Source organism: Peromyscus leucopus, chromosome 5 (assembly GCF_004664715.2).
Source record: "Peromyscus leucopus breed LL Stock chromosome 5, UCI_PerLeu_2.1, whole genome shotgun sequence".
NCBI lineage: Eukaryota > Metazoa > Chordata > Mammalia > Rodentia > Cricetidae > Peromyscus > Peromyscus leucopus.
Window position 1 is genome coordinate 107981329 of NC_051067.1, and position 13199 is coordinate 107994527.

The 13199-nt window shown below is 44.1% G+C and overlaps 1 protein-coding gene across 4 annotated transcripts in view; it reads left to right on the forward strand.

Annotated features, from left to right (window-relative positions):
* Window positions 1-2207: 2207 nt before the first annotated feature.
* The window catches only part of Slc7a6 (solute carrier family 7 member 6), a 32435-nt gene continuing 21443 nt past the window's right edge, over window positions 2208-13199 (forward strand). Inside the window, exons 1-2 of one of the 4 annotated variants that reach the window (XM_028857715.2) lie at window positions 2208-2383; window positions 5130-5171. The gene's annotated coding sequence lies outside the window, so the exon portion shown is untranslated. Of the gene's footprint in view, window positions 2384-3210; window positions 3300-3841; window positions 3925-3971; window positions 3992-5129; window positions 5172-13199 lie in introns of those variants that run through there. The other 3 variants (XM_028857712.2, XM_028857713.2, XM_028857714.2) reach the window with 3 other exon arrangements.

A 13199-nucleotide genomic window follows, 5' to 3' on the forward strand; every position in this document is an offset into this window, starting at 1 on the left:
TGACACCTTGTCTGTGGAGCTCTAGGTAACATGGGGCGGGGAGTTTACATCAAAGGAGTAATGGTGCCCTCATATCCTGCTCCCCACCCTCGACCCTGCCTCTTGCCTGGGTATCCGAGGGTCTGGCTGCAGGCTTGTGCTGGGAAACCTCCCTCATCCTCAGAGTGGTGCAAGAGATCACCTGTTGATTTCTTTAGACATTCTACCATGCTCTTCCTTGATGCTGGAGCCTGAATTCTCCTCAGAGTCCCTGCCATGCTGTTGTCTGTCTGTCTGTGTTGTCCATGTGTTAATGACTCTTTTTTTTTTTTGTCGGAGCTGAGGACCAAATCCAGGGCCTTGCACTTGCTAGGCAAGCGCTCTACCACTGAGCTAAATCCCCAACCCAGTGACTTTTAATAAACTCCATACACCCAACAATCCATCTCAGGGCCCTCTTGAGCCTGCATCAGAGGCCTTTCTAGGGTTCTAAGCAGAGGATACAAAAAGGGATGGCACCAACAAGGGTTCCTCAAGGACTGTCATCCTATAGGTCTATAGGTGTTAAGTCTCAGCTCAGGACAAATGGCTAACTGAGATGCCTTTTGACATATCCAATCAGACACTGACTGCCAGGCTCTCCCAGAACCTGTTCCTCCCAATCAGGAGTCCTGGCACCTCAGCACTTCTCACCACCCTCCTTGTCCCCTGCCCTGAACCCCTCCAGCCCCTGAGCTGCTTTCCTCCCCTCAGCTTCTCTTTATATATAAACTCAGCCATTTTGGCTATATGCTCTCTTGGCCTCTTAGTCCTCAGCTCGTCTCTTTGCCCATCTGTCTTGCTCTGTTTCCCTCTCTCTCTTGCTCTCCCCCACTCCCTCTCCTCTCATGGCCGGGTCTATTCTGCTGGCCATGTTCAGTCCAGAGTCTTCCAGATGCCTCTGGCTGTGCCCTCCCTTGTATCTACAATAAAAACCTCTTCAGCCATACCTAGGAGTGGTCATGTCTTCATTTTCATTTATCAGGGAGCAGAAAGGAAGGTTTTAGGAGAGTTTTTTTTTTAAGATTTATTTATGTATTTTATATATATGAGTGCTCTATCTGCATGTATCCCTGCACACCAGAAGAGGGAAGGCATCCGATCTCATTACAGATGGTTGCGAGCCGCCTTGTGGTTGCTGGGAATTGAACTCAGGACCTCCAGAAGAGCAGCCAGCGCTTTTAACCTTTCAGCCATCTCTCCAGCCCAGTCACTGCAAATTTTGCACTTAGAACAACCCAATCACGTTACAAAAGTGCACACTTGGTAGAATTTCAAAATCAGTTTACAAAACAAACATGTAAACCCCCCCACCAAGATCATAATATTTTAAGTAATTTTGGGTGGGACATGGAGTGTGTGTGGTAGGTGCTGCGTGTTGGACAGCTGGCTGGGGATTGGCATGTAGATTGGGGAAGAGAGATGTTCAGATGCTGTTCATTTCTAGATTCCCCACGGAGTGAATGGGAGTAAGGGTTTGAGTGCCTGAACCAGGACACCTGGCTAAAAATGCCTGGGAAGCAGTCAGAGTGTGGTGAATCTTGGACAAGATCATGGTACCACATTTTGGGGTACAGTAGGTTCCCCAACCAACTAGTTTAGCCACACATACTCAATAAACTGATAAATGGAGCCAAATTAATAGTGAAAAGCAGAAGAAGGAGATTTATTCAATGTGAATAAATTCACTTTGGGAAGAGGGACAAAGAGATTCAGTGACTCCCCCAAGCCTGTTTTTTGGGGATCCTGATATGAAGATAGGATTTATTTATTTACATTTTTCAGGATAGGTTTTCTCTGTGTAATTGGAACTCAGTAGATCAGGCTGGCCTGGAATACACAGAGGTCTTTACCCCCCAAACGCTGAGATTAAAGACTTGCTCCACTTCCCGGGGGGGGGTGGGGTGGGGGTGGTGTTAAATTTTTTTATTCTTTGCTTTTGTTTTGAGATGGGGGTGGGTGGGTGGGGATGTCTGTGTAACCTTGGCTGACCTTGAATTTAGAGATCCACCTGCCTCTGCCTGGGGGGGCTCAGATTAAAGCCAGGTGTCACTAAGCCATGCTAATTTTTTTTTTTAAGATTTATTTTACTTTATGTATGTTTTTGCTTTCCTGGGTGCATATGTAACACATGCGTGCTTGGATCCCCAAGAATTAGGGTTACGGGTGGTTTTACATCACGTGGGTGCTGGGAATTAAAATTCCCTCCCTCTGCCAGTGATCTTAACTACTGAGTCATCTCTTCTGCTCCCAGGATAGGGTTTAAATCTTAAACAAGAAGTTCAGAAACCAGATGTAGTCGCTTGTGAATTCCAAGTCTCTCTTTGAAGGTCCATCGGATCAGTTGTAAATCTTTCTGCAAGAGGTAAGTCCCTCCTTTGGATGCTTCAGACACTTCCTCTCCTAGCAGGAAATTCCTGAAGGAAATAGTGGTTTCTTAGGGTCCATTTTTTAAAAAAAGTCTGATAGCCTAGGAGGAGAGCACAACTGTCTCTTTGGAACATATTTATTCCTACCAGACAGGTCGGTTAGAGGGTCCAGTGGAATATAAAAGCAGGAGGTCTAAGCCTGAGCGCCCGCGCTAGCAAAGAAGAAGATAACCCAAAGGGAGATAGAGGAGGAGCAACCAGAGCGAGAGAAGAGGGCAGGAGGCTGCCGCTTCCCCGAGAGGGGTGTCAGCAGGGTTGGGCGAGACCAGGACAAAGCCCTGGGTGGCTAAGGGAGCTAGAAGTGGCTGTGCCTTCCAGGGTCGAAGTGAGTCAACTGAATGGCAGAGCACAGGTCCTGGGTGTGCATTTCTCCCTCGATTCCATAGGCTGAAGGCTGGCAGCCCCACGGGGAGGCGGTCCAGCGGTCTTTGTGTGAACTGGCGGAGGTCCCATTGGATGTGGAGCCCCCACCTACAGCCAAGAAAGAAACGGAGCCTGGGGACCCTCTAGAGCTCCACGCGGCGGCATCCCCACGGGCTTCAAAAGTGACTGCGTGCAGAGTCCGGGAGTGGCCATCCCAGGGGGTGGGTCACCGGACCCCAGTCACAGTCCGCGCTTGGAGGCTGCTCCTAACGGCACGCAGATCGCCTCGGGCCCCGGCGTGCTCTGGTGCCCGGAAGCCACGCCGCCGGAGGCCCCCGCTCCGAGCCGGGTCCCCAGGCGGCGCGCGCTGTCGCGATCCGGTGCGAGTGACGTGGCGTGGGCGGGGCTTGAGCGGCTGCCGCGGCGGCAGCGCGACCGAGCATCCTGGCGGCGCGGCGACCCGGGGAGCTCACTGGTGGGAGCCAGGAGGTGAGGGGCTGCCTCTGGTTCCGTCCGGGGCCGGTTGCGGTTCGGTCCGGGCCGTCCGGGGTGCCACCGAACGCTCTGCTCGGCCGCCGTCGCCGCGGGCTGGATGCGGGCCGGAAACCGCGTGGGGCGGAGGGCGCGGGAGGGACGCGGCGGCCGAGAGGAGGACGCCGGGAGCGTGGAGCCGGGAGCCGACCGCGGTGTGAGGGGGGCGTGCGCGCGCGCTCCCGCGCTCGCTCGCTCGCTCGCTCGTGTGTGAAAGACCCTGGGTGGTTTTGTGAGTGTGCAAGACCCTAAGTGTGTGTGTGAAAGAGAAAACTGCGAGACAGCGAGTGTGAGGGAGACCCTGCGTGTGTGTGTGTGTGAGAGAGAGACGGAAAAAACCCAGAGTGTGAGAAGAACTGTGGGTGGGAGGGTAACTCTATAGAGTGTGTGCGACCCTGAGAGAGACGGAGACGGTGAAGGAGGGTTGAGTGTGAGGGAAACGGAGGGTGGAGAGACGGAAAGACGGGGTCCTGCGCAGCCCGTGACCGCTTGAGCCCGAGTGATCCCCGGGAGCCTAGAGACGGCGAGCTGGAAGCTGTTGGGAGAGAGACCGCCAGCGCGGAGGGCCGAGATTGCCGGGCGGGTGTGTGAACGCAGGAATGCAGGGGCTGTTGAAACCTCTGGCTCGTGTGGGGACCTAGAGGGCCGAGGTATTGGCGTATGGGAGGGAACACGGTGCTCTTGGTGTGGCGCTTTGGAGTGTCTCCATATTTTCTCATCTCGTTTGACCATCTCGTGTCACAAATGTCAAGACATGTTTGTGAAACATTCTGAAAATTCTGCACTGAGCGCTAAAGCCCAAAGGCTGCTCACCGTGTTGTGTAATGGGTCAGTATAAATAGAAATCAACATCTAATTTAACAAGTCGTGGGGGACCAATCGTGAACAGGGGGCTGTGGGTGGGAAAGAATTCAGTCTCTGCTGTTGGTGTGTGTATGGGGGACTGCTCAGTTTTGGGCAGCTAATCTTACAGGCTGTGTAGCGGGATGCTCAGCTGGTGGGCGCCTTGTTTTTGAGAGCTGCTGTGCGATTTGAAGACTTAGCGGGAGCCGATCTGAAGCCTGCAGTCGCTTCCTGGGGTCATTTTTACTTCTTTACCTGGTGAGGCCAGTCAGGAAGCTGCCCAGGCTTCCTGCTGGGTTAAGAGATGGCTTTTGCTCTCCGACTTTGGTCTTAGGCTGTTTATATTGAGTTATATTTGGTTTTCCTTTCTTGGCAAATGTAAAGAAAAATCACAATCGTGATGGGGACGGAGTGCCTCGGACAGTACTTTCCTCCTTACTTTGGGGGAAAGCTCTGAGTCTCATCTCTAGTTACTTAAACAAGAGAGGAAAAGGCAGGAAGGCAGACAAAGACAGAAAGAAAACCTTAAGCTTGATTTCCCTCCCCCCTTCATCCCCTTCATTTGGCTGTGGACTATTTTTTTTTTTTTTTTTGACCAAATGTATGTACCAGTTATGTGACTGATCTTGGAGTATCTCGATAGAGGAAATTTCCTGATTTTTATGCATTCTTGCTGTAATGTCTACAATGTGGAGATGTAAATGATGCTCTTAGAACCTGGGACGCTGGAGCAGTAGCTCCCTAGTGACTTGAGGGTAGTTTTCGGACACCAAATTTGGGCTCATCTTGTCTGTCATACCCTCTATGTGGTAGAGTTCAATTGAAGGCTGCCTTTAATGGGTTTGTAAAATTTAGATTTTGCAGGAGGAAATATCATCCTGATGCTTTCTATAAGTTAATTTTTTTTTTTTTGATCAGTAACTAAGAACTTATTCTTTGTTACAGAGATTGAATGGCCAAAACAGAGAAGTGGAATTAACCCTTACTGTAAGCATTTATTTTCTTCTTGGTACCTGATTCATTTGTGATGAAACAACTTAAAAAACCTGTGAATTTTCACTTATTTCGTGACAGGTGTTACCACTCTGTTCTTCATTTTTTTCCTATTTATTTATTTATTGTTTTTGGTGACTTATAAAAAAGGAATCTGTTATTTGCATACTTTGTGAATATGATGCTAATAAAAAGGCTTAAAAGGCCAACTTGGTCTCCAGAGAGTGTTCCTGGACAGCCAGGATTACACAGACAAACCCTGTCTCAATAAAAGAAAAGAGAACAAACAAACAAAATCATAGTGTTATGAAATATCATAACACATATAGTTTGTTTGTAAATAAATTATGTATTTATGTCTTTAATTTTTTTTCAAGACTGGATTTCAATGTAGCTCAGGCTGGCCTCAAACTCTTTGTAGATGAGGATGACTTTTAACTTCTCAAGTGCTGGGATTATAAACCTGAGCTATGATGCCTAGCTCTATTTTATGTGTGTTTTTTTTTGTTTGTTTTGTTTTTGTTTTTCAAGACAAGGTTTCTCTGTGTAGCCCTGGCTGTCCTGGAACTCACTCTGTAGATCAGGCTGGCCCCAAACTCACACACCCGCTTCTAGTCCTGGGATTAATGGCATGGACCACCATGCCAGAGTATCTTATCCATTGCGATTGAGAGGTAAATTGTATCTCAGTTACTTGATATTCTCCATAAGATAAACATAATTTTTGTTAATTGAAAAAAAGAAGTTACAATAAATGTATTTATAACTTTATTTGTGATTGTTTTTTATATTAATTTACTTTTTTCTTAAAAATTGCATATGATAGTTTCCTTGTTAAATTTTCTTGAAGAAATTTTAGGGGTCTGATAAACTTTACTACCTGCTGCAGGATTCTGGAAAATAGGATGAAATCCTGTTAGAAACTGCTGTGTTTAGCTGCAGGGCAGTAGTTCACGCCTTTAATCCCAGCACTTTGGAGGCAGAAGCAGGCCACTCTGTGAGTTCCAGGCCAGCCTGGTCTACAGAGTGAGTTCCAGGACAGCTAAGGATACACAGAGAAACCTTGTCTTGAAAAGCCAAAAAAAAGAAAACAAAAACAAAAACTGCTGTGTTTTTTCTTTTTTTATTAGTGCCGGGGTTTCAGCCCAGGGTCTCAAGCCTCAGCTCTGCTAAATATGCACTCTACCTATTCAGTCACACTCTCAGCCCCAGGGGTGTGTCTGCCCATGTAGGGTGTAACATTCTTTCTTTTCAAGGTAGATCTTTTGGGGATACACTGAATGATTTATAGAAAATTTTGAAAACAGTGATTTTAGAGGTGTCAGCATGTTAGAGGCTGAGACTAGTCGCTTTGTATGATTTTTAATGATTGTACAAAAATTGAAGGCAGTCAACTCAGTAGGTGATCTGGTAGAATTTTGATAACCCACTTCTTTTTTTTTTTTTTTTTTGATAACCCACTTCTAATACCAGGCTTAATATTGGCTTAAGATGGGCCCCTTAAACCAGCAGTTTTCATCTCACTGTTTCAGAAGGCCTGCAGGTCTCTGGGGATGGGACAGATAATGCAAATGAATTAAAAACTATTACTGTAGTCACGGTAACTTTTTTGTCATTATCTTCTTTCATCAGCTTTTACCTGAAAAACAAGCACAATGACAGAGAATGTCTGGTCTGAATAATGTGTTCTAGGACAGCTTGCCTTCTGATTCAGAGTGAGACATTTTCTCAAAAGGGGAAAACAAAACCCATATATGTATGTTTATGTGTGTGTATTTTTTTTTTTTTTGGAACGGCTGTTAACAAAAGCATCTTTTTTCTTTGTTTTATTTATATATACTTTTAAAATTCCATTTTTTAAAGATTTATTTTTATGTGTATTGGTGTTTTGCTTGTATGTATGTCTCTGTGAGGGTGCCAGATCCCCTGGAACTGGAATTACAGTTGTGAGCTGCCATGTGGATGCTGGGAATTGAACCTGGGTTTTAGCAGCCAGTGCTCTTAACTGCTGAGCCATCTCTCCAGTCCCTCCATTTATTTATTTTTTTATGTGTATGTGAGTGTGGGCATATTAGAGCCATGGATGCATGTGGAGGTCAGAGGACAACTTTAGGGAGTTGGTTCTCACCTTCCACCTTGTTGAGGTAAAATCTCTCTTGCTGATTGTTCCTGTTAGCATACTCCAAGGCTCTCTAGCCCACAACCTTCCTGCTGGTTCACCTATCTCAGCCTCCCATCTGGCCATCCAGTGCTGGGGTTACAGACGAGCATCTGGCCTTTTCATGGATTCTGGGGATTGAACTTGGTCATCAGACTTGTGAAGTGCTGAGCCATTTTTCTGGCCTCTTTTTTTGAGACACGGTCTCTCTATGTGGTTAAGGGAATCCTTTAGTTTGTTATCTTCCTACCTTAGTCTCTCTCGCTTTTAGGATTATAGGGATGTACAGCTGTGCTGGGCTCCCAGCTTTCTTTCGATTTATGCTTATGTTTGTTATTTTTTAAAAGGAAGACTTTTAAAAAATAATTTATTTAACTTTATTTTATGTTCTTTGGTGTGAAGGTGTTAGTTCCCCTGGAACTGGAGTTACAGTTACCCTGGGTTCGGTCCTCAGCTCCAATAAATAAATAAATTAAATAAATAAATAAATAAATAAATAAATAAATAAATAAATAAAGAGATTTCCTATAGTTTGCATATTGGGATTTGCTTTGTAGTCAATCTAACACTATTAACGGTATATTTTACTTAGTGTATTTAGATCTTTTATATTAAATAGTTATATAACTTGATTAAAATCTGGTGTTTTAGATAGACTTGATGAATACCTGTAGTCCCAGTCTCAGGACTCCTGCAGAGGCAGGAAGATTGCTGCAAGTTTGGGGCCAGCCTGGTATATAGACATGTGTAATCACACCCAGCTCTCTACTGTTGGCTTATTACTTATACCTCTTTAATATTTTTTATTGTTGCTCTAATTTTACAGTGTAAATACTTTTACTGGCCTCCAGGATATAGGGCCATAATTATACGTTTGGCAAGTTCTCTACCACTGAGCTATACTTTAGCCTTATGAGTCTTTAATTACAGTCTACCCTTAAATAATATATTCCTTCACTATAGTGTAAGAACTTTATAACAATATTCTCCCAATTTTTGTCACTCTTTTTTTTTTTCTCGAGACAGGGTTTCTCTGTGTAGTTTTGGTGCCTGTCCTGGAACTCTCTCTAGACCAGGTTGGCCTCAAATTCACAAAGATCTGCCTGGCTCTGCTGAGATTAAAGGCGTGCATCACTACTGCCCGGCTTGTTTCTTTATGATAGTATTGTCAGGCATTTTTTTCCTTTGTGCTATAAACCCACACTACATTTCTGCAATTTTTGCTTCAGGCTTCATTTATAGTCTAAATAAATTTAAAATAGTCTCCCTCCCTCTGCTTACTTCAGATCATTTGATACTGATGTCCTATAGCTTTGATATATTTCTCATCGTTTTCTACCTTTGTTCCTCTTACTGTTGAGCTTTTTCATTAGAGCCTTTAATATATTAATCACAGTTATTTTATTGTTACTTTTTGGCAGGTCTAGGATTGAACCCAGGGTCTCATACAGACTCTGCAAGCACCCAAATACTGAGCTATAGTCCTAGACTCATTGTAGTTATATGTTTTGTTTTTTGAGCATATACATATGTGTGTTTGTGTAGAAGTCAGTAGTCATTTTGTGGGTTTTGTTTTGTTTTTTGAGAAAGAGACTGTGTAAGTACTGGCTGGCCTGGTACTTAATCTGCCACCTGAGTGCCAGGACTAAAGGCTACTAGCCACTATGTCTAGCCACCTTATGTTTTTGAGAAAGTGTCTCTCATGATTATACAGGAAGCATAGAGCTGTCTCCTCAGCCCCCACTAACCCTTTATTTTTTGCTCTTGCTCTTTTTTTTTTTTTTTTTTTTTTGAGATGAAGTATTGCAGTGTTGTACAGACTAGTCTTGAACTTCTGGGCTTAAGTGATCCTCCTTGTCTCAGGGCCCTAAGCAGCCAGGACCACAAGCAACTGGTTGCATCTGACCCCCGCCCTCCCATCATAGTTATTTTAAACAGTCTATTTGATGTTTCTAATATATGGTTCCTTTCTAAGTCTGGTCATGTTGAATACCTTGCCTCTTGATAGTAGGTTTTTTTTTTTTTTTTAATTTATAATTTGTTAATGATTGCCATAGTTTGTAGAACAGGAGAAATTTGGGGTGTATAATTTTTATTCTGAAAAATAGGCATGACTTTTGCAAGGTTGTTGGTAGAAGAGTTTGAGCCAATTATACAGAAGAATTGCATAGGGGTTTTGTTGTTGCTATGGTGCTTTAGGTACCCTTGCCTTCAAATTCCTCTGGTGTTTCTTTGTGCCTAGGGTTGGTTTGCTTTGCTATAGGGAAGACTTTTTCTCAGTTTCTGCTCTACTCTCAGCTTCAGCCCTTCTCGGTGTATCGTTTGCTACACTCTGGTTGTCATACTGCTGTTGCTTTTTCTGGGTACAGACTCCTAGTCGGGGTGCAGAGAGGCGCTCTTTTTGTTCTGGTTCCTTGTGTCTGGGTGGGATTGATCTTTCTGGGTTATTTTGCCGGGCACAGATATTGTACTTCTGAGTGGTTTTGACCAGAATTTCCTGTCCCTTTCTCAGACACAAAGGATTTTTTTTTTTTTTTTCAAGATAGGGTTTCTCTGTGTAATAGTCCTGGCTGTCCTGGAACTTGCTTTGAGACCAGGCTGGCCTCAAATTCACTGAGATCCGTCTGCCCTTGCCTCCTGAGTGCTGGGGTCAAAGGTGTGGAATCAGAGACACAAAGGATTTTTTGCTGTTACTTTTCTCTCTTTTTGTTTTTGAGACTGTGTATAAATTATCTCCTAATCTTTCTCAAGAATCTGGCCCAATTTTATCATACTCTGGCCCATCCTTTTATTATTTGTGTGTGCATATGAATGCATGTGTGTAAAGGTCAGAGACAACTTGTCATAGTTTGTTCTCTCTATCATGTGGGTTTTGGGGGTCAAAATCAGGTCATCAGGCTTGGTGACACGTGTCTTTAACCACTGAGCCATATGTCTGGCTGAAGCCCTTATATTTTATTGAAGAGTTTTGTATTGTTTAGTGTAATACTTAACAGAAGGTCAGTGAGGCTTTTGGAAAGAACAGAAGGTCAGAGAATGCTGAGGTACAGCTAGCTGGTGAATTCAGGTCTCTTGACTATGAGATTTCTGATCTTAAGTCTGTCTTATTTCCATTCTGCCACATCACACTGTTTTGTTCTGAGGAAATGATCCATACCCTTATTGATTTTGTTCATTGCTGTCTTTACATACAATTCTAGCGGATGAGGTGCTTGGCAGGTTTTCTAGAGGAATGTGAGATGGGAGTTAGATTTAGAGGAAAGGTAAGGAATGGTCTTGGGTTTTGTGGCCAAGCAAGCCAGGAATTTAGCCATCTGTCCTCAGGGAGTTTGCTGCAGTTATTTCACAATTTTGCTTTTGCATTAAAAGAGATAGGGGTTTTAATTAACTTAGCAAAAACAGGCTCATAGTGATAATTGGAGCTGGCTACTGAATGAAGAAAAGAGCTTTCTTCTTCCTAAACTGTGTGTCCCTGATTCAGGTGCTGGGACAGCTGTTCTAGGCAAGAGGTGTTCTGGGACTGTGACTGATTGTAGCACATTTTCCCAGAACAAGCCACTGGGGAGTTTGTCTAGTGTATCCAGACACACTGAATAAAGCCACATCAGACACACTAGTGCCAAGTTGTACAAGTACAAAAAGGGTACCTGGTAACCCTCACTCTCATCTAAATTATGATGGAATAGAAGCTGGAGTAGTCTCTAGGGCCAGGCTTTTCTGCCTATCTGTATGTTGAATATCTAGACCCTGAAAGTCTCTTTGCACCTCACTCTTACATGAGTGTAGACTCCTAGCTATTTACTGGATTTGTTCCCATGGAAACCTGGACTCACTTGACAGACATGTGAAACAAATATGCTTCCACATGCTTGCATAGGAAAACCTGCATAGAGCTTAGTGCCAAGAATGAGAAGTGTTCTGGAAGTCTAGTCTTATTAAAGTAGAGGTAGGCTGACTCTACTCTTCTCATGTCCCGGACAAGCCTAGGTCCAGACTGGGACAAGCCTAGGAACACACTGGGACAAGTCAAACAAGGGTTTTGGGTGGAGTCTGTGGAGGTATGAGTTTTCCCTGAGAAGTTTGCACACTCAAATAATCTTGGGTTCCTTTGCTTTAGCCCTGTGAAGCAGGCTCTGGTATAGATAGACATTTTGTTTTATTTTTGTTCTTTTTTCCTTCAGCGCCTCCCTTTTTTTTTTTTTTTGGACAGGGTCTCATTATGTAGTCAGTGCTGACTCTGAACCCCACTGCCTCAACCTCCCAAGTACCAGAAGTACATGTCTGTGCCACTCTGCCTAGCTTTATTAGGAGAGGATTTTAGAAAGCTGAAGTACTGATTCCATTCTTTTTTTTTTTTTTTTAACTTTTATTCTTCTCTCATACATTGCATCCTGACTGCAGTTTCCCCTCTCCTCCACTCCGCCTAGTCCCTCATCCCCAGATCAACTCCTGTTTCCCTTAAAAAAAAAAAAAAAGACAAAAACCAGGCCTCCCGGGGCTATCCACTGAACATGGCTTAACAAGATACAATAAGACTGGTCACAAACCCTTATCATAGCTAAAGGTGGCAACCCAGCAGGAGGAAAACGGTCCCAAGTGCAGGCAAAAGAGTCAAGAGACACCCCCACTTCCCTTGTTGGGAGTCCACAGAGAACACCAAGCTACACAACCATAACAAGTTAGGCTGCCCCTGGATGTCCCTTTTCCCTTCTCTCATATCATCTTGTAATCTCTTGGATTATTGAGAAAAGATGAGCATTGGATCAGCCAGCAGTAATATGAGGAGTGAGGCTGTATACACGTGGTATTTGGATATGTGGTTTATTTTATTTTCATTTTTTGAGACAAGATTTCATTGTGTAGTCCTTGCTATCATGGAACTTACTCTATAGATCAGGCTGGCCTCGAACTCAGAGATCCGCCTGCCTCTGCCTCTCAAGTGCAGGGATTAAAGGCGTGCGCCACCATGTGGGACTCAGGACCTTCCTGATCTTGCCTCAATCTTCTGAGTGCTTGGGTTACATTTGTGTGCCACCACACAAAGCTCTGTATTAGTGATCCTATAACTCTTCTCTTAGCATCTTCTTAACCTTCTTTCCATGTAACTGCAGATTTTTCACATGTAGTTGAATGCCTGTAGAAATTTCTATTTAAAGGGCTGGAGAGATGGCTCAGTGGTTAAGAGCACTAGCTCTTCCAAAGGACCCTGGTTCAATTCCCAGCACCTACATGGCAATTTACAACTATCTGTAACTCCAGTTCCAGGGGACCTGGCATCCTCACACAGACATACATGCAGGCAAAACCCCAGTGTACAAAAAAAAAAAAAAAAAAAAAAAAAAAAAAAAAAAAAGATAGAAAAAGAAATCCCTGTCTATATAGAGCTAAGTGGCAGGATTATCTGGTATGGTCTTTCTAGTCTCTCACTAGGGTCTCACTAGTCTTTCAGGCTAGGAAGTGCCATGTATCTGTTACAGGGACTCTGGTTTTTTATGAATGACAGGTTTGAGTTTTAGGCTGTAAATGGAGGAAGAAGCTGGATGTGGTAGCACATGTCTTTAATTCTAGCACTCGAGTTCAAGGTCAGCTTGATCTACATAATGAGTTATAGGACAGCCAGGGCTACATAGGCAGACCTTGTCTCAAACAAACGAACAAATGGAAGTGAGCAAAACTAGGGAGAATCTACTGTGGATAAATACAGTTTTGCTGGCCTCTTTGCTTAGTAAGTCAGATCTCTTGTTGGAAGCTGTCATTAGGTTGGGGCTGAGCACACATGATGTCTTTCTTAGAAGCATTTGATACTTCCTACCTCCAATTCCCTGTGTCTGAGATTGAAACTGAAACAGGCCTGTTGTGTTGTG